Raw genomic sequence first — 27644 nt, forward strand, 5'->3', positions numbered from 1 at the left:
AGGCTATTCTGTGGCTTCCTCCATGACCATGACCATCAGCTGACCTTCAGGGAGCACTTAGACGGACACTGCACAGAGCCAAGCACTCCACGTGCGTCATTTCCTTTCATCCTCAGTCACCCTTCCAAAGGTGTTATTTTTCCTGTTCGACATCTGAGGAAGCCGACGCTCCACATGGTGAGGCAACAAAGCCCAGGTCTGTCTGGATGCTTTACACCGTGTCCTACCCACTGCTTATTTCCCTGTGGGTTGGAAACTTTTGTGCCTGGGAAGCGTCTGAGCACAGGCAAGGGCCCTGGACTATCCCACAGAACAGCAGTTTTCACAGCATGCTTCCTGGGGCTCTGTGGGTCCAGGGTGGTGTCTTAGGAGTCAAGGTCGGGGGAAGCAGTGCAGGATACCTCTGGGATCTTGAATCAGAGCGGCCAGAGCTCCTTCTCCCTACTGTTCCATAAACCAGGCCTCCACAGCGCACTGCACTCGGGGGAAGCATTGTACAGTGCGGCATGATTGGAAGCAAGTCAGATGGCCCTGGTTCAGATCCTTGCTCTCCATTTGGTGTCTTGAGCAAGTGATCTTGGGCAAGGTACTCCATCTCTCTGTGGCTCAGGTTTATCCAGTCTGAAATGCAGAAGATAATAATAGAAGCTGCTCACAGATGTCTTTTGAGAATTCAGTGTGAGGGCACACGCACACGTTCAGCGTGGAATAAATACCAATGAATGCTGGTTCCTCTCCCTCCCCAGGCCTTACTTTACTTAACCCCAAATGTTGCTTGGAGGAAACACTCACTTTTGAAAATGGATGGAGAAGAATCAGAATCATTTACTCCTCTATCCAGTCAGCCATCGCACTGGCTTTTTATAGTTTGAGGATCCACGTTACACTGAATGCTGTGCCGGGGGTTGAGTTCCAGGAGTGACAGTGGGGACAGGGTACAGAATTTTCCATGGTACCTGCCCATGCATCTCTTCACCCATTTCTCCATCCATCCAACAAGTACACACCGAGTACCTGTGTGTCAGGCAATGTGCAGTGACCTGCCTGGGTATTTGACCCTATCTCAGACTTGCTTCTACGTTTTCCGCCTTTCACGTACCACTTGGCTTCGCGGTCTTCTTAATCCTGGCTCTGTCGCCTTCGGTGTGGTCCTAGAGGGCTGTGCAGCCCCCAGCGTGCCGCGGGCAGACTGCTGAGAGATGGCGTGCGATGTCAGCGCCCCTAGTGCTTATGGATGTGGACTCTGCTGTGGTCCTCTTCAGAGGCGCTTGCATGATATCGCATTTTGTTGACACTTTGTTGCATTGTACAGCCCTGATCTTGTTCTGTCTCTCGGAACACAGAAAAAAGAGTGTGTTTGAAACACAGAACAAGGGGCCTCTCCAATGAGTGGGGACGTAGGAAGACTGGGATGTGATCCCCAGGACGTGGCAGAGCAGAATGACAGAATGACAGGTTTTGCGGCCTCCCTCTCTCCGTGTGGATATGCGTGTGCAGATGTACGTGAGTGACACAGCCACACTGGTATGTGGGCTTGGTAAGTATCGACATGGATGACACACATGTGCATAATTCTGGTAAAGGCAATTTCTTCTCTGTAGGGTTGGAATGTCTCCAGTTCGATATCTGCATGTTCTCCAGCTCGAAAGACTCTGCCTGGCATGTTGCAAATTGTGTGGTTTATTTGGAAAGGGAAAGGTGTCAGGTTGACAGTGCTGAGGAGCCAGCTGCCATGACATCTGAGATGTCCAGGAGATGGAAAAAGAGGTGCCTTCTAGTTAGAGACCTGACCACCAGTGTCTGACCTTGACCAAGTCCGCCCTGCCCACTTCCCACCTAGGCTGTACTTTCTTCCCGCTCGAATGAAGCAGTTGGACTATTATCCCTATAAATCCTATCCCGTTCAGAGGTTTAGAATTGGTGGCTTTTGTATTATTAGTTCTCTTGGCTTCTGGCCCCTGGAAATTCTTAGTATGTTCTCAAGAAGACATATGCAAATGGGAAGCCTATGGGTCGTGGTGCTTCAGGGTGGAGGCTATGGGAGTGAAGACCTGGAGGCAGCCGTATGCAGAAAGGCCCACAGACCTTGTGCTTTAGATGCTCTGAATGTTTGAGGACTTGGGCTGTCCTGCTGACTCAGCCACAGATTATGTGTGACTCAGGCATGAATTTGCTTCACAGTATTATGGTGCAGAAAACTTCACACTTCTTCATTTTCCTAAGTGAAATGAAATCTGGCTCTGAGCCCCGCTCCCATGAGTTGTGGGATGGGCAGTGTCTGTCATCATTGGGCCGCCTGTCCCACAGTGAGACGGTATCAAATCCTAGAGCTTCTGTTGGTGCCAGCAGGGGTGTGGTCCTCGGGTGTCTGTTTTGGGAAGTGCTCCCTGCAGTGACCAAGAGGATCTGTGGATCAGATAAGGACCTCCGCAGGGCCTTCAAAGTCTTGTTCTCGGTCATGACCCCTAGGACTCAAGTGTCATCCCATCCAAGGACACTGCAAGGGAGAAGAGCACAAGTCTGAAGCACTTCAGGTCTGGCTTGCTGTGCCCTCTTGGTCCTGGAACTCCAGTTCTCAGCCAGGGTGAAGCTCTCCTGTCCTCCATTCTCCCACCCGCTCTTCTCTCCTTGCTCCTCTGCGGTGACCCCCACTTAATTCTGTGCTCAGTCTGACCTGCCCACTATGGACAGGAGGGACTCCTGGGATTCAGAGAAGCTCTGACCATTCCCCTCCCTCTACGCCTAGACTGGCTTAGACCTTCAACTGACCCTGCCTCAGAGAAATATAATTTGAGCCACATGTGTAATTTAAAATTTTCCTGTGCCACCTGAAAACAGTATAATAAAATGGATGAAATTTATTATTTATTATTATTATTTTCATTCTTGTTTATTTATGTTTTAAAGATTTTATTTATGTATTTGACACAGAGAGAGATCACAAGTAGGCAGAGAGGTGGCAGAGAGCGAGCGGGAAGCAGGCTCCTGATGAGCAGAAATCCTGATGATCCTGAGATCATGACCTGAGCCGAAGGCAGAGTCTTAACCCACTGAACCACCCAGGCACCCCTATTTATTTGTATTTACTATTGTTTTCTTTAACTCAGTTTATTCACAATATTGCCTTTTGAACATGTAATCAGTGTGAAAGTATTAATGAGATACTTTGCATCGGTTGGTCATACTACGCCATTGAACTCCAGCGCGTATTTTACATTGATGCCATGTCTCGGCTTGGACGAACCACATGTGGAGCGCTCGGCAGCCCCATGTGCTCGTGGCTCCCACACTGGACCGTGCAGTCTTAGTACACTACAGCAGCAGCAAAGTGTGGCTGGGAGGATGGGTGAAACAGGGGAAGGGGATTAAGAGGACACTAACCGTGGGCAGCACCGAGTGATGTTCAGAACTGCTGAATCCCTGTGCTGTACACCCGGAACTAATAGAGGGCTGCTTGTTCACTACACCGGAACGAAAGGTAATTAATGAAAAAATAAAGTGACTAATGCAGTGGCATTTAGTACATTCACAGGGTTGTGTGACCATCACCTCTAACTAGCTCCAGAACATTGTTGGCCAGAAACCCTGTGCTCATTAAGCAGTTTCCTCCCCGTGTGGCCTCCCTCCAGTCCCCGTCAACTCATCATCTACTTTCTGTCTCTGTGGATTACCTATTTGGGATATTTCAGATAACTGAAATCGCTTGATATGTGACCTTTTTGTGACTGGTTTCTTTCACCTAGTGTCGTGTTTTCCCAATTCATCCGTGTTGTGACACCTCTCAGTACTTCGTTCCTCAGCTGGGGTTCCATTGTATGGATATGCCCCATCTGTCTGTCCATTTCTCTTTCGATGGGTACCCATCGTCTCTTAATCAGTTTGAAGTTTGGAGGGGCGCCTGGGCGGCCCAGTGGGTGACGTATCCAACTCTTGACTTTGGCTCAGGTCATGATCTCGAGGTCATGGGAGAGAGCTCCACGTTGGTCCCTTGCGCAGTGGGGAGTCAGCCTGAGGTTCCCTTTCTCTCTCTCTCCTCTGCGTTTTCCCACATTCGTGCTCCCTCTCTGTAAAGAAATAGATCAAATCTTAAAAGAAAAAAAAAAAAACCAAGAAGTTTGGACACAAACTAACAAAATGGTGGCTTGAATACCCGGGTTCATAGTGGCATTATTCTCCATAGACAAAAGGTGGAAGCACCCCGCGTGTCCATCAGGGGACGAACGGATCCACAGAGGTAGCATACCTCTGTTAGGGAGGATTCTATAGTCTTAAAAAGGAAGGAAATGCTGACCCATGGTACCACATGGATGGACCTTGAGGACGCTACACAAAGTGAAATAAGCCAATTAGCAAAGAGCAAATACTGTCTGATTCCATTCATGAAATGCCTTGAGTAATCTAGGTAAGAGAGATAGAAAGTAGCAAGGTGCTTACTGGGGGCCAGAAGGAGGAGAGAACGAGGCATTGTTTCATGAGGACAAGAGTTTCAGTTTGGGAAGATGGGAAAATTGTGGAGATGTACAGTGTTGATGGCTGCAGAATGATAGTGTCCTTAGTACCATTTAACTGTATGCTGAGAAATGAAACGTGTTGGTATGTGTGTCTTAAAAACTGTTGTCTTAACTCCTAGGTTGATTTTAAAGAACTGGCTGTTGGCTAAAGGAATTAGGAAAAAGCAGGTCTGTTTTCTCCACTCTCGCAAAGGAGCTATTCCTGGATCACATTTGAGGTAATTAAATCTTCTTTGTTCATTGTTAAATTCTTTTTTTTTTTTTTTGGACTAATGCTAAGGCTTATTTATCAACACATAGGTGATAACATAATACTTTACACCCTTGGTTTCACTAAAACACAGCCGTGCTCAGAATGGGCACTCCTTGAAGGACGAATAATGATGGGTTATAAAAGAAAATATAAGTTGTCAATCTGCGCCATCTGTTTCTGCCCCAGGCCCACCTGGCTTACTCCTCTCTTTTCTCACACAGTATCTGGGTGATGGTAGAAATGGAAAACTGGAAGAAGCCAGAGAGCGGACACCGAATAGGGAAATGAGAGAAAGACTGCTAGGGTTTGATTTATGAGCGAGTCTTAGGGGCTATGGAATGACGAGAACAGAGACAGCCTGGGGAGAGGGGTTTTGAGTTTTGCTGTGCACTAAGGTGGTCTTTTTCCCTTGGCATTTTTAGCAATCGCTGCAGCAGAGCTGTAAATCGCCTTTTGATTAGTATTTCTTTGAATGTCATAAGGAGATTAAGTGAGGCACAAGGTGCCAGGGTCGCCTTTGGGTTCCATTCGCATCCCCAGGACCTGGGAAACTGTCCAGTAGTTGTGACCAGTCGGCGGTATTTGACAGAGGAGTTGCTCCTCTGCGTGGTCATTGGGAGCTCGTCCTTCTCAGCGCCCTCGTTTCTCTTGCGTTCTGCCCAACATCTTGTGAAGGGCCCTTTTGAAGGGATCCACTGAAAGAAGAGCGGTTCCCTGTGTCGTGGGAATACGACAGCCATTGTCACTTAATGTCATCCCGATATTCTGGGAACGAGCCGAAGCCGGAGAGGAGAGTGGTAGTGACAGAAAGTATGTGGAGAATAGCTGTACATCACTTCATGTAGTGCGGGGGTCAGCATATTCAGAAACGTGCATTCGGTCTGAAAGCCAGTAACTTAAGTCATTCAAACTCCATCTCTTTGGGGCATATAGCTGCTGGCAGTATTTCGTATAAAGGACTCTGTAGAAGGATGAATTCTGTTTACTGAATTGAAAGTCAAGTAATAACCCTGCCCCCTACTCTTTGTTTCCTGGCCTTCCCAGCCTACGAATTTGGATGCATTACAAAAAGTCCTATGGCAGCGTGATCACTTAAAAAAAAGCTATCCGGGTAATAACACAAACACCGTTAAACTGGAGAAAAACTTATTTGCCTTTGAGGTTTGATCATTCTTGATTTTCTCACTGGTCTGATTGCCTTCCTTGGGAAAAAGGTTCAGAGTTACACCTTTTTGTTCAAGGCTCCAGGTGTTCCTTGGAATCTACCACTCTATTCTGTAAAGGACTCACTCTTGGGGGCGCCTGGGTGGCTCAGTTGGTTAAAGCCTCTGCCTTCGGCTCAGGTCATGATCCCAGGGTCCTGGGATCGAGCCCCGCATCGGGCTCTCTGCTCAGCAGGGAGCCTGCTTCTTCCTCTCTCTCTGTCTGCCTCTCTGCCTAGTTGTGATTTCTCTCTGTCAAATAAATAAAATATTTAAGAAAAAAAAAAGGACTCACTCTTGGATGCTTTTGGTGGGATGTCTTCCACCTCGACCTTCTGAACTTGGCTTTTCGCAGTCAAGCCTGGTGCTGTCCTGGTCCAAGCGAGGGCCTCTTCCATACAGAAAAGATGCAGGGAGCTTGGCTAGGGAGCATCCACGACTGTCTGAAATATAAAACAACACATTCTTAGAATCCCACCTAACTGCTTCAGTCTTTCTTTCCTAATTTTGATTGTCTGCATTGCCTTTTCTGAAGACTCAGCTGAAGTATCCTTTCCCTTAGGGAGCTCTTGTCTGATTTATTTCCAGGCTAGATTATGTTATGGGTCTTTCCCATAGGCTTTTTATAGTGAGAATTTGTTGCAAGTTTGGATTCTCAGGATCTTTGATCTCCCTGTGTTTGGAGAATCCCTTCCTTCCTCTCTTCCTCTCTTCCTCCCTTCATGTGTTTTGAGTGTTTATTGAGAGCCTACTCTGTTCCTGGCATTGGGGACACAGCCGTGAATAAAGCAGACACGCATCCTTCTTTCTGGAGCTCACATTTGGGTAAGGAGAGATAGATGAGCATATAAATAATGAGATGGTGGGAAGAGCCATGGGGGTGGGGGAATATAGCATAGAAAGGTGATGACATGTGCTAAGGGAAGGAGGCGTTAGAGTTTTAAATAGAGTGGTCTCACGGAGAAGGTGACTTTTGAGCAAAACCTGGAAAGAGGGCTTCCCCTTACTTTAAGCGTTTTGGTGGTGGGAGACAATGTGGGTCTCCAACTGTAGAACCTCACCAGGTGATATGCTCAGCTTCCGAGTATGCCTTACAGCTAGACTGAGGGTGAGTGATCTAGAATAACTGAATCTTTGGACCCCGGGAAACAAACTGAGGGTTTGGGATCGGAGTTGGGTGGGGAGATGGGGTAACAGGATGCTGGGTACTAAGGGGACATGTGTTGTGATGAGCACTAGGTGGTTGTTTTTTTTCCCCAGTGTTCCAAGATTCATTCTTCTTGCACAACACCCAGTGCTCCATGCAATACGTGCCCTCCTTAATACCCACCACCAGGCCCTCCTAACCCCCTCCCCACCTCCCCTCCAAAACCCTCAAATGGTTTCTCAGAGTCCACAGTTGCTCATGGTTCTTCTCCCCCTCCGATTTCCCCCAGCCCACTTGGGCTGTCCTTCACCCAATGTCCTTTGTTATTGCTTATGCTCCACAAGTAAGTGAAACCATGTGATAATTGACTCTCTCTGCTTGACTTATTTCACTCGGCATAATCTCCTCCAGCCCCGTCCATGTTGATACAAATGTTGGGTGTTCATCCTTTCTGATGGAGGCATAATACTCCATTGTATGTATGGAGCATATCTTCTTTATCCGTTCGTCTGTTGAAGGGCATCTGGGCTCTTTCCACAGTTTGGCGACTGTGGTCATTGCTGCTGTGAGCACTGGGGTACATATGGCCCTTCTTTTCCCTACCTCTGTATCTTTGGGGTAAATACCCAGCAGTGCAATTGCAGGGTCATAGGGAAGCTCTATTATTAGTTTCTTAAGGAATCTCCACACTGTTTTCTACTGTGGGTGCACCAGGTTGCGTTCCCACCAACAGTGTACAAGGGTTCCCCTTTCTCTACATCCTCTTCAACACATGTTGTTTACTGTCTTGTCAATTTTGGCCATTCTAACTGGTGTCAGGTGGTATCTCAATGTGGTTTTGATTTGAATCTCCCTGATGGCTAGTGATGATGTACATTTTTTCATGTGTCTGTTAGCCATTTGTATGTCTTCTTTGGAGAAGTATCTGTTGATGTCTTCTGCACATTTTAAAATCTGATTATCTGTTTATTGAGTGTTGAGTTTGAGTTCTTTATACATCTTGGAGATCAGTCTGTTGTCTGTAGTGTCATTTGTGAAGATATTCTCCCATTCCGTGGGTTGCCTCTTTGTCTTTCCATGTTATTATTTTTTTAAGATTTTATTTATTTATTTGACAGACAGATATCACAAGTAGGCAGAGAGGCAGGCAGAGAGAAAGGGGGAAGCAGGCTCCTGGCTGAGCAGAGAGCCTGATGCGGGGCTCGATCCCAGGACCCTGAGATCATGACCCGAGCCGAAGGCAGAGGCCCCAACCCACTGAGCCACCCAGGCATCCCGTCTTTCCATGTTTTTAAATTGACCCTGGAAAGAGGGTAAAAGTAGCAACTGGGCAGTGCAGTCCCCTTTTTGGAAACAGTCTGGAGCTGCAGTAGTTATTGTCACTGAAATTTCACTGGTATAATCCGAATCAATAATGCCGGTGTGGACTAATACTCCCTTTGAGGTGAGGCTAGACTGTCCCAAAAGTAACCCAGTGGTTCCCTTAGGTAAAGGGCCAAAAATTATTTGGAATTTTAGTGGGAAGCTCAGCAGGCATTAAGAGATGATCTTTTGGAATGGGGATATCTAATCCAGCACTACATAAATTTAAAATGGTACATTTGTCTGAAATCTCGGTGCTAAGGGAGAATGGCCCCCTTGTTTTGGGGGGGTTGAAGGCTTGCCCCAAAGTAAGTTTCCCTGAAGGCGGGATCCATCCTTGTGGAATTTGGAATGACATTGATTTGCGCAATGAATTCCTTCTTTACATTTAGGACAGAGACCTGGTGGCTCATGTCTCGCATTTCGCAGGGAGAATTTTCCTTGTTGCCTATGTTGAGCTTTAGGATGCCCTGTCTGCCCACAGTTGAAACACTGTCCTTTAAATTTTCCTGTGGTCAGAGCAGCCACTGCTTGAGCTAACAAATCAGCTTTATAGGTCTCTGTCCCCACTCCTTGGCATAGCTTTATATGGTCTGTTAATGTTTCCTTGCCTTTAAAGGGTGCAATCAATCAGCCTTGGCATTTTCATATGCCAGTAGCTGAAGAATTGTATTAGCAGCTTCAAGATTAATTTACCTTTTAATAGCTTCTTGTAATCCTGCAATAAAATCAGTATAGGGTTCTTTAGGACACTGTACCACCTTTTGAAAAGAAGAGCACTTCTCTCCTTGGCATTCTGTTCTCTCCCAGGCTCTCAAACAACAACGTCGAAGCTGCTCAATAGCTTCATCATTCATTAGTACTTGATCTTGCACCAGGCCCATGGCCCAATGCCCGTGAGCTGCTCCATGGAAACAGGAACAGTATTAGCTGTGTTACGGGCAGCTGCTGTTTCTGCATGATCTTTCCCCATGTTAAATTGTAAAAACTCACTTGAGGATGACTGTTTTTGCTAGTAATAACCCATCAATCGGAGTAAGTCGATTGTCTTCTCAGATGCCTTGAATGATTCCCGTTGTATATGGGGAATTAACTCCATAGTTTTGTACTGCCTGTTGTAATTCCTTGAATAACTTGAAGGGAAATGGCTCATGCATGGCCTCATAGATACCATGAGGGTTGTTGGGATCATGTCCTGGAGTGACATGTTCTCTAACAGTAACTGGGAAATTAAAATGTAAGGCATCTAAGTCCCCTGCTCGCTTTGCTTCACTGAGGCCTTTTTGAATGGTTGATGGCATGACTTTTCATCCTTTTCACTAAATGGCGCCTTCTCATAGGAAGGTGGTGCCGATGGTGACGGCGCCACTTGCCCTGGCACAGTAGCAATTCTTCCCTCCTTTTGTTCTGGTACTGGAGTGGGGGGAGGACATTCTTCCTTTATATATTCCTTATGATGACTTTAGTAATCTCCCTCCACGATGGCATGTTCAGGTTCCTCTTTTTTAGTTTCTCGTGAATCTCATTATCGCTGTCCAAATCAGGAGTTTATAAAGGCTCCAGGCTCTCTGATCCTGGGAACTCAGACCTAGTGGGGTGATACCTCACACACACAAGCACACACCCTGCACACACATATGCACACACAGGCACACGTGCGCACACACACACACACACACACACACACACTGCCCCTTTCAGCTTACTCTTCAAGCAAAGGGAAATGAGGTCATGTGCTCCAGGTAATACCTAAGATGTTTCTGGGTCTAACTCCAGTTAGTTTATTAACTACATTGATCTTCTGACATGGATGGGTAGCAACTCTTTGTTTGAAAAGCACTACTTTAGACAACGGAATCCTGTTTACTCTTTTAAAACTTTGTGGGTCAGCTTTCCTTGGACAATCTGGGCTTGTAGGTAATTTTGTCCCTTAGTGTCTTTCTGTGTTGAGTTGCTGCCTTGAGTCACCAACGGTATGTGCTTTTTTACAGGTGTCTGCTGATGTGGAGACATGGACGCGGTGGGGGGACATGTTCGTACAGCATTAGCACCGACTGCAGTCAAGGCAGCAGTAAGCTTTGTCAGTGGATATGAAGAGAAGTTATGATATCTGTCTGCTTCTGTGAGCTCAGAACTGAGCTGGGTGACATCACACACACACACACACACACACACACACACACACACACACACCCTCCTGCTTTGAGCTCACTCATCAAGGAAATGGAAATGAGTTAATACACTTAGAATATCACTTAGGCTGTTTCAGGGTGTAAGTAACAGAAGACCAACTCCATTTGGTTTATTTTTGAGAGAGAGAGTGGGGGAGTGGGGCAGAGGGAGAGAGAATCCTGGAACAGCCCCTTGCTGAGAAGGAGCCTGATGTAGAGCTCAATCCCAGGACCCCGAGCTCATGACCTGAGCCAAAACCAAGAGTTGGCCTCTCAAATGATGAGCCTACCAGGTGCCCCTCCATTTGGTTTAAATGTAAAGACATTTATTAACTCACAAGATACTCATTGAGAGGTAGAGCAGACTCCAGTGCCCACAGTGTCTTGGCATGGCCTTGGGATTTAAGCTCCTTCCACTCCTTCTCGTTCTCGTAAAGCTAGTTCCACTTCTAGTTGCTTTAATTGATATATTTCTGAACCCACACTGATGTTTCCTGTAGGTGTGCATTCAGTGACTTCTGAATCCTTGATCACTTTATTTATTTATTTATTTGACAGACAGAGATCACAAGCAGGCAGAGAGGCAGGCAGAGAGAGAGGAAGGGAAGCAGGCTCCCCACTGAGCAGAGAGCCCGATGCGGGGCTAGATCCCAGGACCCCGGTATCATGACCTGAGCCGAAGGCAGAGGCTTAACCCACTGAGCCACCCAGGCACCCTAAACTTCTTCCTCTTCTTAATAATAAATCATGGTTTTTTACTTCCATTCTCTCTAGTAAGAGGCCGACTTGTCACTTCAGCATCATCACGATGTTCTGTTGGAATGTGTAGGCTTTTGTCAGGCAATTGGGATTTCATCTGTTCTGTCATATCTTGCAAATTCTGAATCTGCTTGTCTTTCGCTGCAAGGAGCTGAGCGTGTTCAGTGTTCATCTGCTCCTGCCGGTGTTGAAGACGGTCCACTTTCTCCTTCTGCTCCTGTAAAGACTGAAGCAGTGCTACCTTCCCCTGCTGCTGGTTGTCAATGATCTGTTGCTCTTTTATTTCCCCCCAAGGTCCTCTTTTAACTCCTTGAGTTGAAAGACCTCACACTCTAGTTCTACAGTCTCATCTAGGATTTTAGGTCAACCACAGGGACAGTGTGACTCTGTTGTTTCAGGCTCTCCAGGTCTTTGTTCATAGGAGGATTTTTGTCAGGGAACCAGGCTTTTATCTGTTCTATCGTGTCTTGCAAATTCTGAATCTGCTCGTCTTTTACTGAAGGGAGCTGAGCATGCTTAACATTCCATCTCCTGTCGGTAGGAAGATGGTCTACTTTCTGCTTCTGCTCCTGTAAAGATTGCAGCAGTCCTACCTTCCCCTGCTGCTCGTTGTCAGTGATCTTCGGTTGTTCTTTTACTTCCTCCTTGAGATCCTCTTCTTTAAAATTTTATTTATTTATTTATTTGATACAGAAAGAGAGAGAATAAGCAGGGGGAGTAGCAGGCAGAGAGAGAGGGAGAAGCAGGCTCCTTGCTGAGCAGGGACCCTGACACGGGGCTTGATCCCAGAACCCTGGGATCGCAACCTGAACCAACGGCGTTGCTTAACCTACTGAGCCACCGAGGCACCCCAAGATCATGTTTTAACTCCTTGAGTTGAAATACCTCATACTCAAGTTCGACAATCTCGTCTAGGATTTTAGGGTCAACTACGGGGACAGTGAGACTCTGTTGTCTTAGCCACTCCAGGTCCGCATTCACATGGGGATTTTTGTCTGTACTGGATCGGGGACACATGTCTTTGTCCTGCATGGATGGCTGTAAAATGTCATGGCTTCTTAAGATTCCCGTCGACTTACCCAATTCCTCCTGAAGCTCTGGCCTTTCTCTAAGCTCTTCAATGTACACGTCTTGCTCTCTGACACATTGTGTCAATTGCTTCTGCTCCTCTAAAGCAGAGGACAGCAGTTTCTTCATTTCTTGATGGCCGGCGTCCGTTGCTCCATCCTCTTTTGGAGGTGTAGTATTTCCAGGTCTTTCTCTTGACCAAGTTGAATGAAATGTGCATGCTCTACCGGTGACCATTCTTTGAGACTTTACCCAGACTTGTTTGTCTCTTCCAACAGCTTCTTTTTAGCCCCACACAATTTTGCTAGTAACTCTCCTTTCCCTATTTTTAAAGCCCTCACAGCGATCTTGTTTTCCAGAGAATCCTCCTTGTTCCACAGAATAGATTCTTCCAGCTGATGTCTTACATCTTCGAGCTCCGAAAGCAACTTTTGGTGTTTTGCTCTGCGATCAGAAGCAACATTGTTTCAACTCTCATTCAGCTGCTGCATCTCTGCAAGTTGTTGCTTCAACCTTCTGAGCTCAGTTTCCGTTCTTGAAGGAAGTCATCTTTCACGTTCCCAGCACAGTCTCGATCTTGCAGGTCTTCCATCTGTTTTTGATACTCGGTTAGTTGCTTGCAGTGCCTCTCATCGACGACTGCCAGTTTCCCCTGATGGGCAATCTGCAATGGCGCCACGCCAAGCTGATTGTCATCCATCCCCCTCATCCAGTGCTGTTCATCCCTGGTGCTCTTCAGTTTCCAGACTGGATTTGAGTCTAACCTCTTCGGTCGCTGGCATGAAGACTGGGACGAGTTCTTCTAGTATGTCACTTCTGCCTCCAGTGTTCGGATCTCATCTGGAGAGTCTGTCGATGTCTCGCTCTGCCCAGTTGACATCAGCAAAGTCCACGTCATTGCCATGGAAAGTTCCTTTCCTCAGCACATCTCTGGTGAAATTGAAGGTGTGGCCCAGGAAAGAAGGCTCACTGCCATCCACTCCCCCAGCAAATGGCCTAGGCCAAAGCCCTGGCCACCAACCCAGACAGAAATCTTTGCAGGTCATAAAACTGACCTGGTCCACTGTGGAAGAGCATCTAGCTTTTTCTTGTAGGAGCTTCAGGCCATTTGGTCCTTGTTCTGCCATGAACTGGATCCGTCTCCTTTCCTGTGAGCATAGTTATACCTGTTCTTACTTGTTAACAGAGCGGGTGAGGCATCAAATCAGGGAATCGCTACAAAAGGCCTTTGTGTCATATCACTATCACCCAGCCTTGCACATCTCTAAACTGTATGGAAGACACTGTCACGATGATGATAAAATCTTCATGATCGTCAATACGGCAGACACAGGGTAACTAGGGCTCACGATCCCACTGGCAGGGTCTTCCACACATGCAGAGGACACGTCTACAAGGGTTTTTTGTTTTTGTTTTTATTTCTGTTTTGTCAGAACCCCTGTTTGTAACAGCAAAGGATGAGAAGCCAGGCACCCATCCATCCTTCACCAGGGCCCTGGTGACATCACGTACGTGGCTGACAGTGGCAGCAGGCGCAGCTGCTGGGGACAGGGGCATGACACAGGCAGTCAGTGCATTCCCTCTGAACATATTTTTAACATTTTGAACCAGGCAGGCACCTTCACAAATGAAACAATTCGGGAAGGAAGAGGGTGAATGTTCATTTACCTTTAATCTCCAGAAGGTGGTCTCCATCCCAGCCCTAAATTTAGAACGTTACGATGACATTCTGTCTTTGGTAGAAATGCCTTTATCAGTTACCTGACAGAACGGACTTGAGGAAAATATTCTGAGAGACACACACAGAGACAAGCTACCGCTCAGTGAAGCCGGAAAGCATCCCTGCAGAACCCACCCCAGGAGAAGAGCAAATGCGGATTCTGCTGCTCTTCTTTGGGGTCAGCGATTGATGTGTGGACTCATGGGAGAAATAGGGACTTTCACATTCTCTTCCCTTTTTTTTCCTTTTCTTTCTTTTGAATTTAAAGCTGTTGCAACCAAAGTAAATAGAATCTATTTAATGATTTAATGGTAGAATTAATGATTTTACAAATGAAACACCCTGTGGAGCACCTGGGTTGCTCAGTCAGTGAAGCTCTGCCTTTGGCTCAGGTCAGGAACTCAGGGACCTGAGATCAAGCCCTGCATTGGGCTCCCTGCTCAGCTGGGAGCCTGTTTTTCCCTCTCCCTCTGCCCCTCCTACTCATGCTCTCTCTCAGAATAAATAAATAAAATCTTTAAAGTGTCCCATGATTGGTACATAGGAAAGACAAGTATTTTACATCAAAACATCAGATCTTAATATTCTTCTTCGAAATATGCTTTTTCGTGGCCACGTACAAACTACTTAGGACTCAGATAAAACTCAAAATGCGAGATCATGATGAAATAGTATTTTCAAATCACAAAATGGGGCCAATAAATGTCGAAGCAAATAAATAAATCAAGGCTATTACATCTGACCCTGTTTCTTTCATCTCCATCCTGTGTGGGTAAAAGCCTCTAGGGTTATAAAATGGCCTCACAGACCGTCTGCAGGAGGGGAAGGCACAAGCAAAAGTTGCTGACGAAATGGACTTGTTCAGCTCCAGGGTGGGGAGCATGGGTAAAGGAGACGGAAATAAAAGAGGGGGAAAGGGAGATAACATCTGTGTTCTAAAGTCTTGTTAAAGTAGAACTATCTTAAGAACAAAATTTGAGTAGCATTTAGAAACGTACTGCAATGTGATACAGGAGTTCTAGGTCTATTGATTCTCCTAATAAATAGTTTGAGCTTGTAGTTCACAGGTTATCTTGCATTTTATGTTTCTAGGAAATCATTTTTATTGTATGTTATAGAATATCATCCACAAAAGACTGGATATTGAAACAAAACCTTAAAAGATGCTCACCACACCCTATTTGGCCTGCAGTGTGGAGATGCCAGCCCAGCAGAGGAAGAAGGAAGGCAGGCCACTGACACACTGCCTGGGCACCCAGCTCCCGGGTCTCCAAGGTGGGTCCCTGCCTCTGGTTAGGAAAGCTGCCTCAGGAGCCCGGGGCAGAGGCTTCAGGCCTCTTAGACAGGCCTTGCTGCATCTTCCTAAAGCCTGGGGTCACCCTCAGCTCAATGTAAGGTCCATGTCCTTATTGCCAGAGACCACCACGTTAAACTTTCTTTGCATTTCCTACAGAATCTACCCATAGGCTCCATCTTTAGGGCCAGGATTCCCTGCATGCCCAAGCACTTGGGGTCAATTGGCTAATTTTCAATCTGATTGGGAATGAGTCACCCTCCCCTCTCAAATCCTTTCACTGCTTGCTAGAAGCTACAGAGCTTAATAGTGTTACTATCATTTTACTAAGGTCAAGAAAATAATTCCTTACTTAGCAGACAGTTCACAGTAAAACATAAATGGCTCTTAAACATATAAAATGATTTTGAACTTTACCCCCCAAATTAGAGGAATATATAATAAAGTTACCATAAGATAACATTTTTCACATATCAGATTAACAACACTGAAAAGGCTGCTAATACACTGTGTTGGTGAGGATGTTGGGAAATGAGCACTTTCCTATGCCACTGGAGAGAGTGAACACTGGAACTCTCTCTTTTGAAGAAAGAATCCCTAAAACCTTGGGCCTCTGGGATGATGAGGGGAGATTGAGAGGGAGGGGGTTACTTGTGCCTGTGAATTTCAGTTGTCTTCCTCTCCCTCTCCTTAGACAGTCTTACAAAATGCTGGATGGAATGGTCCTGCCAGTATCCAAGGCTTAACAGACTGGAAAGGGAGGAAAGGAGGCAGGGGAGGTGAGGTCAATAGGTTCTGGCCCAGTTCTCAGGAACCAGGTCAAGGAGGACAATCAGCTACCTCCAATGGTCAACAGAGGCACATTTTGTGCTCCATTTCAAATCTCAGCAGACTCAGCCATCTGTCTTGGTGCTCACATACACAGCCCCTCATCCACCGCCTTCCCCACCCCAGCGGCCATTTCTTTCTTTTTTTAATAAAGATTTTATTTATTTATTTGACAGAGAGAGAGAGAGAGAGATCACAAGTAGGCAGAGAGGCAGGCAGAGAGAGGTGGGGGTCAGGGAAGCAGGCTCCCTGCTGAGCCTGATGTGGGGCTCGATCCCACGACCCTGAGATCATGACCCGAGCTGAAGGCAGAGGCTTAACCCACTGAGCCACCCAGGTGCCCCCTCCCCAGCGGCCATTTCTTCTCTCTCTTTGCTCATGTGCCTAACTCCCTTCCCAGGACTCCACAGAGCACAGCACCTCACCTCATACCTCTCCTGGAAGACCTGCCACCATGTATTCCCTCAGCGAACTCACTGGCAAGAGCCAGTCAGACAACTCTGCTCGGCCACAAGTTCTGTGTCCATAGAAAAGGAGATCCAGGATTCTTTGCTAATAATTATTCCTAAAACTCACGAATGAGTAAGCATTTCCCCTGGCTCTATATTGGGTACCAGTCCTTCCACATCCCTTAAGCAGGTCATAGTGGGAAAACCAGGAACCAATACATACAACAGCTACAACCTAGAAAGCACTGCAGTAGCCTGAACTCTAGTCTACACAACCCGGAAAATGCTGTGGTAGCCTAAACTCTCCCCAGTCTACTGTACAAGAAACCAACGTTTGAGTGTTCTAAACCAGGGAACTGAAGCCCAGATTAACACTGAAGGGCTTCTGGCAGCTAGGAGTGGACCCAGCCTCAGGATAAGGAGAAATAGCAGAAGGAGGCTGGATCCCTACAAGCATGCCAAGGCATTGTGGGCCTGGAGCCTGCTCTGCCCCTCATCGGATATCTTGTGAATTAATAAATGTCTTTAACATTTAAACCAAATGGAGGGGCACCTGGGTGGCTCAGTCTGCCAACTCTTCGTTTAGGTCCAGGTCATGATCTCAGGATCCTGGAAATGAGCTCCATGTCAGACCCAGCTTAGTGAAGTCTGTGTCAGGATTCTCTCTCTCCCTCTGGCCCTTCCCCCCACCCCGTTCACTCTCTAAATAAATCTTTTAAAACAAAGTAATAAACTGAGGGGGGAAGGCAAGATGGTGCACCGGTAGAGGACCTCGTTTCATCTGGTCCCTTGAATTTAGCTAGATAACTATCAAATCATTCTGAACACCTATGAATTCAACCTGGACATAAGGAAAGAATCGTTGGAATTCTACAGATAGAAAAGTGACCACTTTTTGCAATGTAGGCGGTGCAGAGAAATGAATCTGCAGGGATATATGGGAAGATCCTCTGTGCAGAGAGGGAGCCTGTGTAAGCTGGCCACAGGAAAGTGAGGTAGCCCTAAAGCATAAAACCAGAACCTTTAGAAATCTGCTCCAGTGAGAGCTGTCCTTGCCCAGGTGGTGAGGTGGGGCAGAATCCAAGGTGGGACAGTGTGGTCTCAGGACCCCTGGGGTCACAGGAAGCACGGGGTGTCTGAGCCAGCAGAGTTCCCAGGCATTGGAGTGGGGAAATTGGATAGGGTCGGGGAGCAGAGGAGGGGGTTCTGGACTGAGTTTGCCATAATCCGCAAACCGTGGCTAGGTTGGGCAGTAGCTGATGTGTGGGGGCCCTGCATAGGACAGAAAGAGCGATGACCTCTGCCTTCTCCCAGGAGGACTGGGGCAGGCATGAACCACAGGAGACTGCAAAGTCTGGCACGCACAAAAGTGAAGGCTGCTTATCCCTGATAGTTTACTGAAAAGAGTGGACCGAGATCTTCCAGCTCTAGGGCTGGAAATCAGGGCGCAGGCATTTTTATTTTCATCCTCTAAAGTGGCCCACAAAGCCTTCAGGGAACAAGAGTGGCACAGAGCAACCAGAAGCAGTTTACACTGAGCCCTGGCAAGGGGTGGCACAACTCGCCGCAGGCAGAGATACCTGAGAATCAGCACAGCAGGCCCTTTCCCCAGAAAACACCTGGAAGGACAGGTGAACACCCACGTTTAGGAGCACACGGGAGTGCAAAATCCCAACACTAGGGGAAAACAGTAAATAGAATTCAAAGGTTTTTCATGATTTATCTTTCAGTCTAAAATTTTTCCTTTTCGTTATTTTTTTTCCCATTCCAATTAGTTTCTTATTTTATCAACTCTTCTTTTTTAAGTCTTATTAAATTTTCATTTTCTATATTTACATTTTTTAGATATATTCTTCATTTTTGGCTTCCTTTCACTGTATTCAGTGTTATGTTTGTGTATATGTAACTTTGGTGATTTTACACTTTTGGGATTTGGTGGTTTGGGTTTTTGTAGGGTTTTTTTGGTCAGAGAGAGAGAGAGAGAGAGAGAGAATGCATGCACAAGCGGAGAGAGAAGCAGGGGCCCTGCAGAGCAAGAAGCCCGACTGGAACTCGATCCCAGGATCCTCGGATCATGGCCTGAGCCGAAGGCAGCAGCTTAACTGACTGAGCCACCCAGCCCTCTCAGGTTTGGTGTCTTGTAACAACCCAGTACCTCCTGGAGGTTTGACCACCTGGGAGATTATATTCTCTTTTTGCCCTGCCTCCCCGTCCCCACATTTCTTTTTTCATTAGTTTTTGGTTTCTGGCCTCTTTGAAGTTCACTAGTGTGTATTTCGCTTGGGTCATGGTTGATATTTTTTTATTTTACTCTCTTGTTCATCCATTCTTCTCTGGGCAAAATGAATAGGAGGAGGAATTCACAACAAAAGAAAGAACCAGAGGACATACTCTCTGCCACAGATCTAATCCATAGGGGTGTAAGTAAAATGTCAAAGCTGGAATTTGGAATAATGATTATAAGGTTACTAGCTGGGCTTGAAAAAAGCATAAAAGACACTAGAAAATCTCTTAGTGCAGAAATAACATGTAATCAGGCTGAAATTCAAAATGCTTTAACTGAGATGCAGTCTAAATTGGGTGCTCTAACAGCTGCAGTACGTGAGGCAGAAGAGAGAGGAAATGACAGAGAAGACAAGTGGATGGAAAGGAAGGAAGCTGAGGAAAAGAGAGAAAAGCAACTCATGGACCATGCCGGGAGGCCTCAAGAAATCAGCAAAACCAAACGTGAAACAATATTAGAATTGTTGTGGTCCCTGAGGAGACAGAGAGAGATACACACACACAGAATATGTTTAAACAAATCATAGCTGGAAACTTCCCTCATCTGGGGAAGGATGCAGGCATACAGGTTCAAGACCTAGAGAGGACCCCTTTCAAAATCAATAAAAACAGATCAACACCGCAACAGATAGTAGTGAAGCCTGCAAATTTCCAGAGACAAAGAGAAAATCCTGAAAGCATCTCAAGACAAAAGGTTCCTAACTTACAGGCGTGGCTACATTAGGCTGGCCGCAGACCTATCCACAGAGACCTGGGAAGCCAGAAAGCGCTGGCAGATATCTTTGGGTACTAAATGAGAAAAACATACAGCGAAGAATACTCTATCCGGCAAGGCTGTCATTCAGAGCGGAAAGAGAGATAAAGGGCTTTCTGGACAAAGAGAAACTGAAAGCGAGGCCTGTAAAAAAATATTAGAGGGGATCTTCGAAGTGAGGAGAGAGCCCAAAAGTGAGAGAGACTGGGAAGAAACAGTCCACAGAAACAGGGACTTTAGAGGTAATACAATGGCACTCAATTCATCTCTCTCAGTAGTTACTCTGAATGTAAATGGGGTAAATGTCCAGGGTGGGACACCTGGGGGGCTCAGTGGGTTAAGCTGCTGCCTTCAGCTCGGGTCATGATCCCACGATCCTGGATCAAGTCCCCATCAGGCTCCTTGCTTGGCAGGAAGCCTACTCCTCTCTGCCTCTGCCTGCCACTCTGCCTGTTGCGCGCGCTCTCTCTCTCTGAGAAATAAAGACACCTCCAGATTGAAAGTGAGGGGGTAGAGATCTATTTGTCACGCTAATGAACCTCAAAAGAAAGCTGGGGTAGCAATCCTCATATCAGACAAGTTAGATTTTTTTTTTAAGATTTTTTATTTATTTATTTGACAGAGAGAGAGATCACAAGTAGGCAGAGAGGCAGGCAGAGAGAGAGGAGGAAGCAGGCTCCCTGACGAGCAGAGAGCCCGATGCGGGGCTCAATCCCAGGACCCTGAGATCATGACCTGAGCCGAAGGCAGCGGCTTAATCCACTGAGCCACCCAGGCTCCCCGACAAGTTAGATTTTAAACTAAAGACTGTAGTAAGGGATGAAGAAGGATGCTATAGCATGCTTAAAGGGTCTATACCCAACAAGAAGGTCTAAGAATTACAAATATTTATGCTCCTACCTTGGGAGTAGCCAATTATATAAGCCAATTAATAACCAAATTACAGAAACACTTTGATAATCATACAATAATCATAGGGGTCTTCAACACCCCACTCACAGAGTGGACAGATCATCTAAGCAGAGGGCCGACAAGGAAACAAGGGCTCTGAATGACAAACTGGATCAGAGGGACTTAAGGAATATATACTTACAGAATATTCTATCCTAAAGCAACAGAATACACAGTCTTCTCCAGTGCACATGGAACATTCTCCAGAATAGATCACATACTGAGTCCTAAATCAGGTCTCAAGTGATACCAAAGACTTGGATTATTCCCTGCATATTTCCAGACCACAATGCTTTGAAACTGGAATTTGATCCCAAGACGACATTTGGAAGAAACTCAAAGACTTGGAGACTAAAGAGCATCCCACTGAAGAATGAACGGGTCAGGGGCGCCTGGGTGGCTCAATGGGTTAAAGCCTCTGCCTTCAGCTCAGGTCATGATCCCAGGGCCCTAGGATTGAGCCCCACATCGGGCGCTCTGCTCAGCAGGGAGCCTGCTTCCTCCTTTCTCTCTGCCTGTTTCTCTGCCTACTTGTGATCTCTGTCAAATAAATGAATAAAATTTAAAAAAAAAAATGGGTCAGCTAGGAATTTAAAGAAGAATTTTAAAAATTCATGGAAATGAATGAAAATGAAAACACAGGTGTTCAAAACCTTTGGGATATAGCAAAGGTGGTCCCAAGAGGAAAGTACATAGCAATGCAAAACTTTATCAAAAAATAAGAAAACTGGGGCGCCTGGGTGGCTCAGTGGGTTAAAGCCTCTGCCTTCAGCTCAGGTCATGATCCCAGGGTCCTAGGATCGAGCCCCACATCGGGCTCTCTGCTTGGCGGTGAGCCTGCTTCCTCCTCTCTCCCTCTCTGCCTGCCTCTCTGCCCACTTGTGATCTCTGTCTGTCAAATAAACAAATAAATAAAATCTTTAAAACAAATAAGAAAAGTCTCAAATACACAAGCTAGCCTAACACCTAAAGGAGCTGGGAAAAGAGGAGCAAATAAAGCCTAAACCAAGCAGGAGAGAGAAATTGCAAAAATTAGAGCAGAAATCAATGAAATAGAAACCAGAAAAACAGCAGAACAGATCAATGAAACTAGGAGCTGGTTTTGAAATTATTAAGATTGAAGAACCCCTAGCCAGACTTACCCAAAAGAAAGGGGAAAGGACCCAGAATAATATCATGAATGAAAGAGGAGAGGTCATGACCAACACCAAGGAAATACATACAATTTTAAGAACATATTATGAGCAACTACATGACAACAAATTAGATAATCCAGAAGAAACGGATGCATACCCAGCTTACCCAGAATTGTTCACCAAAAAGACTTCCCTCTCCCCCACTAAACGGATCTGACTTGACACTCTGGGCAAAAATCAATTGACAGTACTTGTTGTGACTGCTCTATTTTTGGACTCTATTCTGTTTCACGATCTATCATTACCCCAAAGATTTTGGTTACTGTGGCTTTACGGTAAGTCTTAAAAGTAAGTGGGAATAAGCAGTGTAAGTTCTTCAAATGTGTTCTTTTAAAGACTTTTTGGGCCATCCTAGACCCTTTGCATTTCCATATAAATTTTAGAATCAACTTGTTCATATCTTCTAGGAAAAAAAAAAAAGATGGCTTTGGTGGCTAAGTCAGAAAAGCGTCTGGCTTCAGCTTGCTCATGATCCTGAGGCCTCAGATCAAGCTTTACCTGAGGCTTCCTCCTGGAGGAGGCAGGGCAGGGGGAAGAGGGCCTGCTTCTCCCTCACCTTCTGCTTCTGCTCTCGTCCCTATCCCTTTCTCTCTCTCAAATAAAATCTTTTAAAAATAATAAAAATAAAATTTTTAAAAGGTGGTTAGGATTTTGACTGGGATTGCATTGCTTGCATGAATCAAGTCGTGGGAAACAGCAATCTCAATGACATCAAATCTTCCGAGGCATGAACAAAGCATATCTCCCAATTATTTCGTGTCTTCTTGAATTCCTCTCAACAACGTCTTATAGTTTTCTGTGTAAGGCTGTTTCATATCTTCCATGAGATTTATTCACAGCCAGTTTGCTTTGTTGTTGTTGTTGTTGTTGTTGTCAGTAGGCTCCACACCAGCATGGAGCCCAGTGCAGGGATTGAACTCACAAGCCTGAGTCCAAGACCTGAGATCAAAAGTCAGATGATGCATCCACTGAGCCACCCAGTCACCCCAACCAGTTTATGTTTTAGATGCTCCTGTAAAATATTTTACATTTTCATTCTCCTTTCCACGTACGTTTATCATGCATCTGTCTGACAATTCCTATCCAGAATACACAATAAACCCCAACAAGTCAAAACCAAAACAACATTAACAATGACAACGGGCAAAAGACTTGGACAGACGGTCCCCAAAAGATGCAGGAATGCCCACTACACACACGAAATGGTGCCTAACTCAGATCATTCGTCACCAGGGAAATGCAATGTGAAACCATAATGAGCTGCTATTTCACCCTCACTGACAACACAGAATGTTAACGAGGATGCTGAGCAACTGGAGTGTCACTATATTGCTGGGGACAAGTGTGAACTGATCAACCACTTTGGAAACTAGGCTAGCACTTCGATATATCCCCACCCCGTGACTAAGCAATCCCACTAAGCAAGTTCAAGAGAAATTGAAGACTTCTGTAAGAATGTTTATTGTAGCCTACTCACAATGACCAAAAACTTGGATACAACGAAATGTCTAATCATCCGGTGAACAGATGAACAAATCGTGGTACATGCACACTACATATGAAGGAGCAAACTATCTTTACACTGACAAAGACTTTCTCCTCGACCAAACTCTAGCCAGTGTCCCCTGTGCCCTCTTCTCAACTGGGCCTCAACCTTGACTTACCACACACAGATGTCACCAAACACTAACTCAGCAGGGAGTCTGCTTCCCCTTTCCTCTCTGCCTGCTTCTCTGCCTACTTGTGATCTCTGTCAAGTAAATAAATAAATAATCTTTAAGGGGGGAAAAAAACATAACTAAGGAGAATCTGTACTGGTCACGCAAGCGTGCTTTAAGATGACCTTGAGAAAAACACGTACTAGCAGCAGGCCTCTGGTGGAGAGGATGTATACACCCTTGAAGCCAAGCCGCTGGGGATGCCAGGCCCACTCAGGGTAGGACACCCCGGGCTTCCTTTTTTGGTTGCCTCCCCAGCCTCAAAGAGAGGCTGCTGTGAGAAGAATCCCTTTAAGTGCACTTGCTCATCTACAAATTCCCTGCTGCTTGACCAGGCACCCCCTACTCCTCTGTTTGTTTACCTGTAAGACTTGTGATCAACGCTTGACTCACATTCCTTCTTGTTTACTCGCAAGACCTATGACTATTATATATACTTCTTCTCCTTTGTTGGTTGTTATCTTGTATCTCATAAATACAGTCCTTCTAGCTGTCGTCCCCTGCTCCCTCTGTCTTACAGCTGACTTGTTTGCACCTCATTCTTCTGTGCACCATTGGGAAGTGGCAGCAAAGAAAGACACACACAGCAGGGGCGCCCAAAGAGAAATGGACACCGCGATGCTCAGATCCCCACACGGGGACACCGGGACCCAGAGACAGAAAGAACAGAGCTGAAGCCTGAGAAGACAGTGGGGGAGGGGAGGGTTTGGAGGGGCAAAAGAGTCTCCCAGTCTCCCTTGGAGATCTACATTCTTCTAGGTTTGGTGTTCTTTCTACTCAACTACTTCCCTGATAGAGAAATGACATAAGAAAAAATGTCTTTCTGGAAGAAACCTGTGCCAAAATTCTGGAGGGCCTGATACGCAGCACTTGTTTGGAATTTCTTGCATGTGTAGCAATTGTAAGAATCACCACTGCAGCACTCACAATAACGCATATTTGATTTCCCCCAGGCTCACTCTCACAGAGTATAATGTTTCTTTCTTTCTTTCTTTCTTTTTTTTAAGATTTATTTATTTGACAGAGATCACAAGTAGGCAGAGAGGCAGGCAGAGAGACAGAGAGGAGGAAGCAGGCTCCCCGCTAAGCAGAGAGCCCGATGCGGGGCTCGATCCCAGGACCCTGGGATCATGACCTGAGCTGAAGGCAGAGGCTTTAACCCACTGAGCCACCCAGGCGCCCCGAGTATACTGTTTCTATACAGTTAGTTGTTTTGTGGTTCCTTTGTTTCAAATACTTTCTTGCTGTCCCTGTTAAGAGTTTATCTTTGAGGGGTGCCTCTGCTCTCTCTGCTGGCTTCTCTGCTTACTTGTGATCTGTTTGTCAAATAAATAAATAAAATCTTTTTTAAAACTTATTTAACACATGTAACAGACAAGTAACATATATGAATTTATTCTTATTGTCTAAAGTCAGTAGACAAAAACTGTCACATTTATCTTCTCTAAATCAAATTTGAACCCCAGCCTCACTCCATCAGCCAGGCAGGAATACTCGATTCCCACCATTATCAGACCTTCCTCTCACCCTCCAGGACTAGCAAAAGGCCTTAAAGTTAGAAAGAACAGAACAGTCTGGGAGCCATTTTGCTTTCTGAAAGCAGGCAGCTCTACTCAGGTGGGTCCTGCTTGGCCATGGGAGCCCCAAAGAATGCGAAGCCCAGTGTCTAAGAACACCTCTGTGGGTGCACCTTGACCGCCCACACTGAGGTCCGGACACCCCAAAGTTTGGGAGGGAGCCAGTCTCACAGAACTGCCCACCTTCCTAGACTTGGGATCCCCTCTACCCTCTGCCCTTCTTCTCACTTCTGCGCCATGCCCAGCACGAACTTGTCCCCTCCATCCTCATGCTGTTTAGGAGCCATCCAGGATTCTCCCCCCGATAAACTCGCAAAAGAGTCCAGGACTGTCTCCCTGCTGGGAAAACCCCTTCTTTCATCTACTTAAGACGTGCATCTTTTCCTGCCTTATAACATCTCCTTCACAGCCGGGATGAACTATGCCGACCGCTGCTCCTCAAACATCAGAGTACCCGGAATCCCCCGGAGGTTGTGTGGCAATGCAGCTCCGACTCAGTGGATCTAAGTGGGTCCTGGAAGCCACGTCTAACAATTTTCAGGTGATGGCAGATGCTGCAGGTTCACACTCGGAGTAACAAGGATGCTGTTTGTACTGGAGGTAGCCGAGGGTTAAAGACCACAGACCTGAGGTCAAAGTCCATCGCTACCTCTTTTTCACTGAGGCTCCTTGAGTATCCTCGAGCCTGTTTCCCCACCTGTTTAAATGGAATCGTGAAACAACTGCAAGAACCAACAGGAAGAAGGACGATATGTACCACTGACTCTCTTGGTAGCTGGGTGTCAGGGGCACTTTACTTCATCCCCTTTCTCCCCTGTACTTTCTTCACCTAAAATTACAGTGGGAATGGGAATGACAGTGCCTACCACATAGCGTGGTGAGGAATCTATGGGAAAACCTGGAATTCACATACGGTGAATATGTGAGAAGATATGGGGTATATCCTTGCTCCCCTTTTGCCTTTCCTCCCTCTCAACCCCATCATATATCCCAGTAGGTCAGCGTTTGTTATGATTTGGGGGACAGACGGGCTGCAAGGTAGCAAGGGCTGAGTTTTAGAGGTAAAGGAAGTTGGAAGCTAATCCATGGTCTATATCTACCCATGACCCACTCCATGGAAAAGGGGGAGTTTGCTTTTCCTCCCCCTAGTGGATTGAAATGAAGAATCATAAGCAAGAATCGTAATTGTCCTGGAGGCCTGGCAAAGAGCTCAGCTCCATCCTTTGTGGGATCAGTGGCTGCTGTGATGAATGATCCCTGCTGGGAAATTCAGCTGTGCCATTATCACAGTGAAAAGGGTCACCAAGTCCCAGAAAGCTCCCCAGTGAGTTCCATGTGGGCTATGCCCCCATGGGGAGCCTTGAACCATTCCTGGAAATCGGAGGCTCCAGACCACAGAGGACAATTCAAGTCTGTGTGGTCATGTATTCAGACTCTCTTGTAGTCACTGAAATCCGTATAGAGAACAAAATGGCTCTCATGACTTGATGTCAGGATGGGAACCCAAACTATCCTACCTGGGAATAAGGCCGCAAATGACAAGGCAAGAAACAATGCTTGATGTTCGTTTCGCACTTCACGCTATGTTCTGGGATAACGTATACCCACGCACTATCTCATCTTTATAACAACTCCAGGAAGAAGACAGCATAATACCCCCATTGTCTATATCAGGAAACCAAGGACACAGAAATGAGGTGAGCTTCTCACGGTCCTACAGTGACGTGGCAGGGTGTGTACTTGAAGTCACATCTACCTCATGACAAAAAATGCTGCACTCTTTTCTGCAGGCTGGAGGCAGGTAGCAGCTCACAAATGAAAATAAGTTTTCTCTCCTGGATCAGTGACTAAGACGTTGGTCCCTTGTTCCAACACACACATAGACCCCTTGGGAAGAGAGAGCAGCCATAATAAAGCAGGACGTTAGGAAGCTAACTCCTGAGTTCTGTTGACCAAGACAGAACTGGGAGCATCTGTTGCTCCGATCCCATCTGATCTGAATACACTGCTCCGTGCTATGGGACCTGGCACCGTATACCTGGGTGACTGGCGGTTCCAGGCTGGATGCTCTTGGCATCTGCGTTGGGCACTGTACTACGTCATTTTCCCTCCCATGCAGGCCTTTTAAGGACCCAGACTGTATCGTGTCCTGCTTCAAACCCTCTGCACTGCTGCCCTGATCCACAAGAGAAGATCCTCCTCCTGAGTCACTCTGTCTCTCTGGCTCCTCCTCCAACCTCCCCTCTGCAATGCTCTGAAAATGCAAATTAAACGGGGTCACTCCAACTTCAAAAGCCCTCAGAGATCCACTGTCCTTCAGCACAGAGCATCCAAGTCCTTCCTAAACTCATCCTGTGCCCTTCCCTCACCCACATCTGGCTCTCTAGCCATGCCGGGTTAC

General features: G+C 46.3%; 2 protein-coding genes and 1 long non-coding RNA gene across 3 annotated transcripts in view; 1 reads left to right on the top strand and 2 right to left on the bottom strand.

Moving 5' to 3' along the window:
• Positions 1–14246, bottom strand: part of LOC123933379 — a 120669-nt gene extending 106423 nt beyond the window's left edge. The window contains exon 1 of the mRNA XM_045992464.1: positions 14142–14246. The gene's annotated coding sequence lies outside the window, so the exon portion shown is untranslated. The remainder of the gene's footprint in view (positions 1–14141) is intronic.
• Positions 1–27644, bottom strand: part of LOC123933383 — a 348492-nt gene that overhangs the window by 182776 nt on the left and 138072 nt on the right. The gene's annotated exons all lie outside the window — the stretch shown is intronic.
• LOC123933394 lies at positions 897–12132 on the top strand. Its single transcript, XR_006816593.1, has 3 exons — positions 897–1537; positions 4631–4729; positions 10467–12132. It is a non-coding gene; the product is annotated as an uncharacterized LOC123933394 (long non-coding RNA).

This window comes from Meles meles, chromosome 21, assembly GCF_922984935.1.
Source record: "Meles meles chromosome 21, mMelMel3.1 paternal haplotype, whole genome shotgun sequence".
Lineage (NCBI taxonomy): Eukaryota > Metazoa > Chordata > Mammalia > Carnivora > Mustelidae > Meles > Meles meles.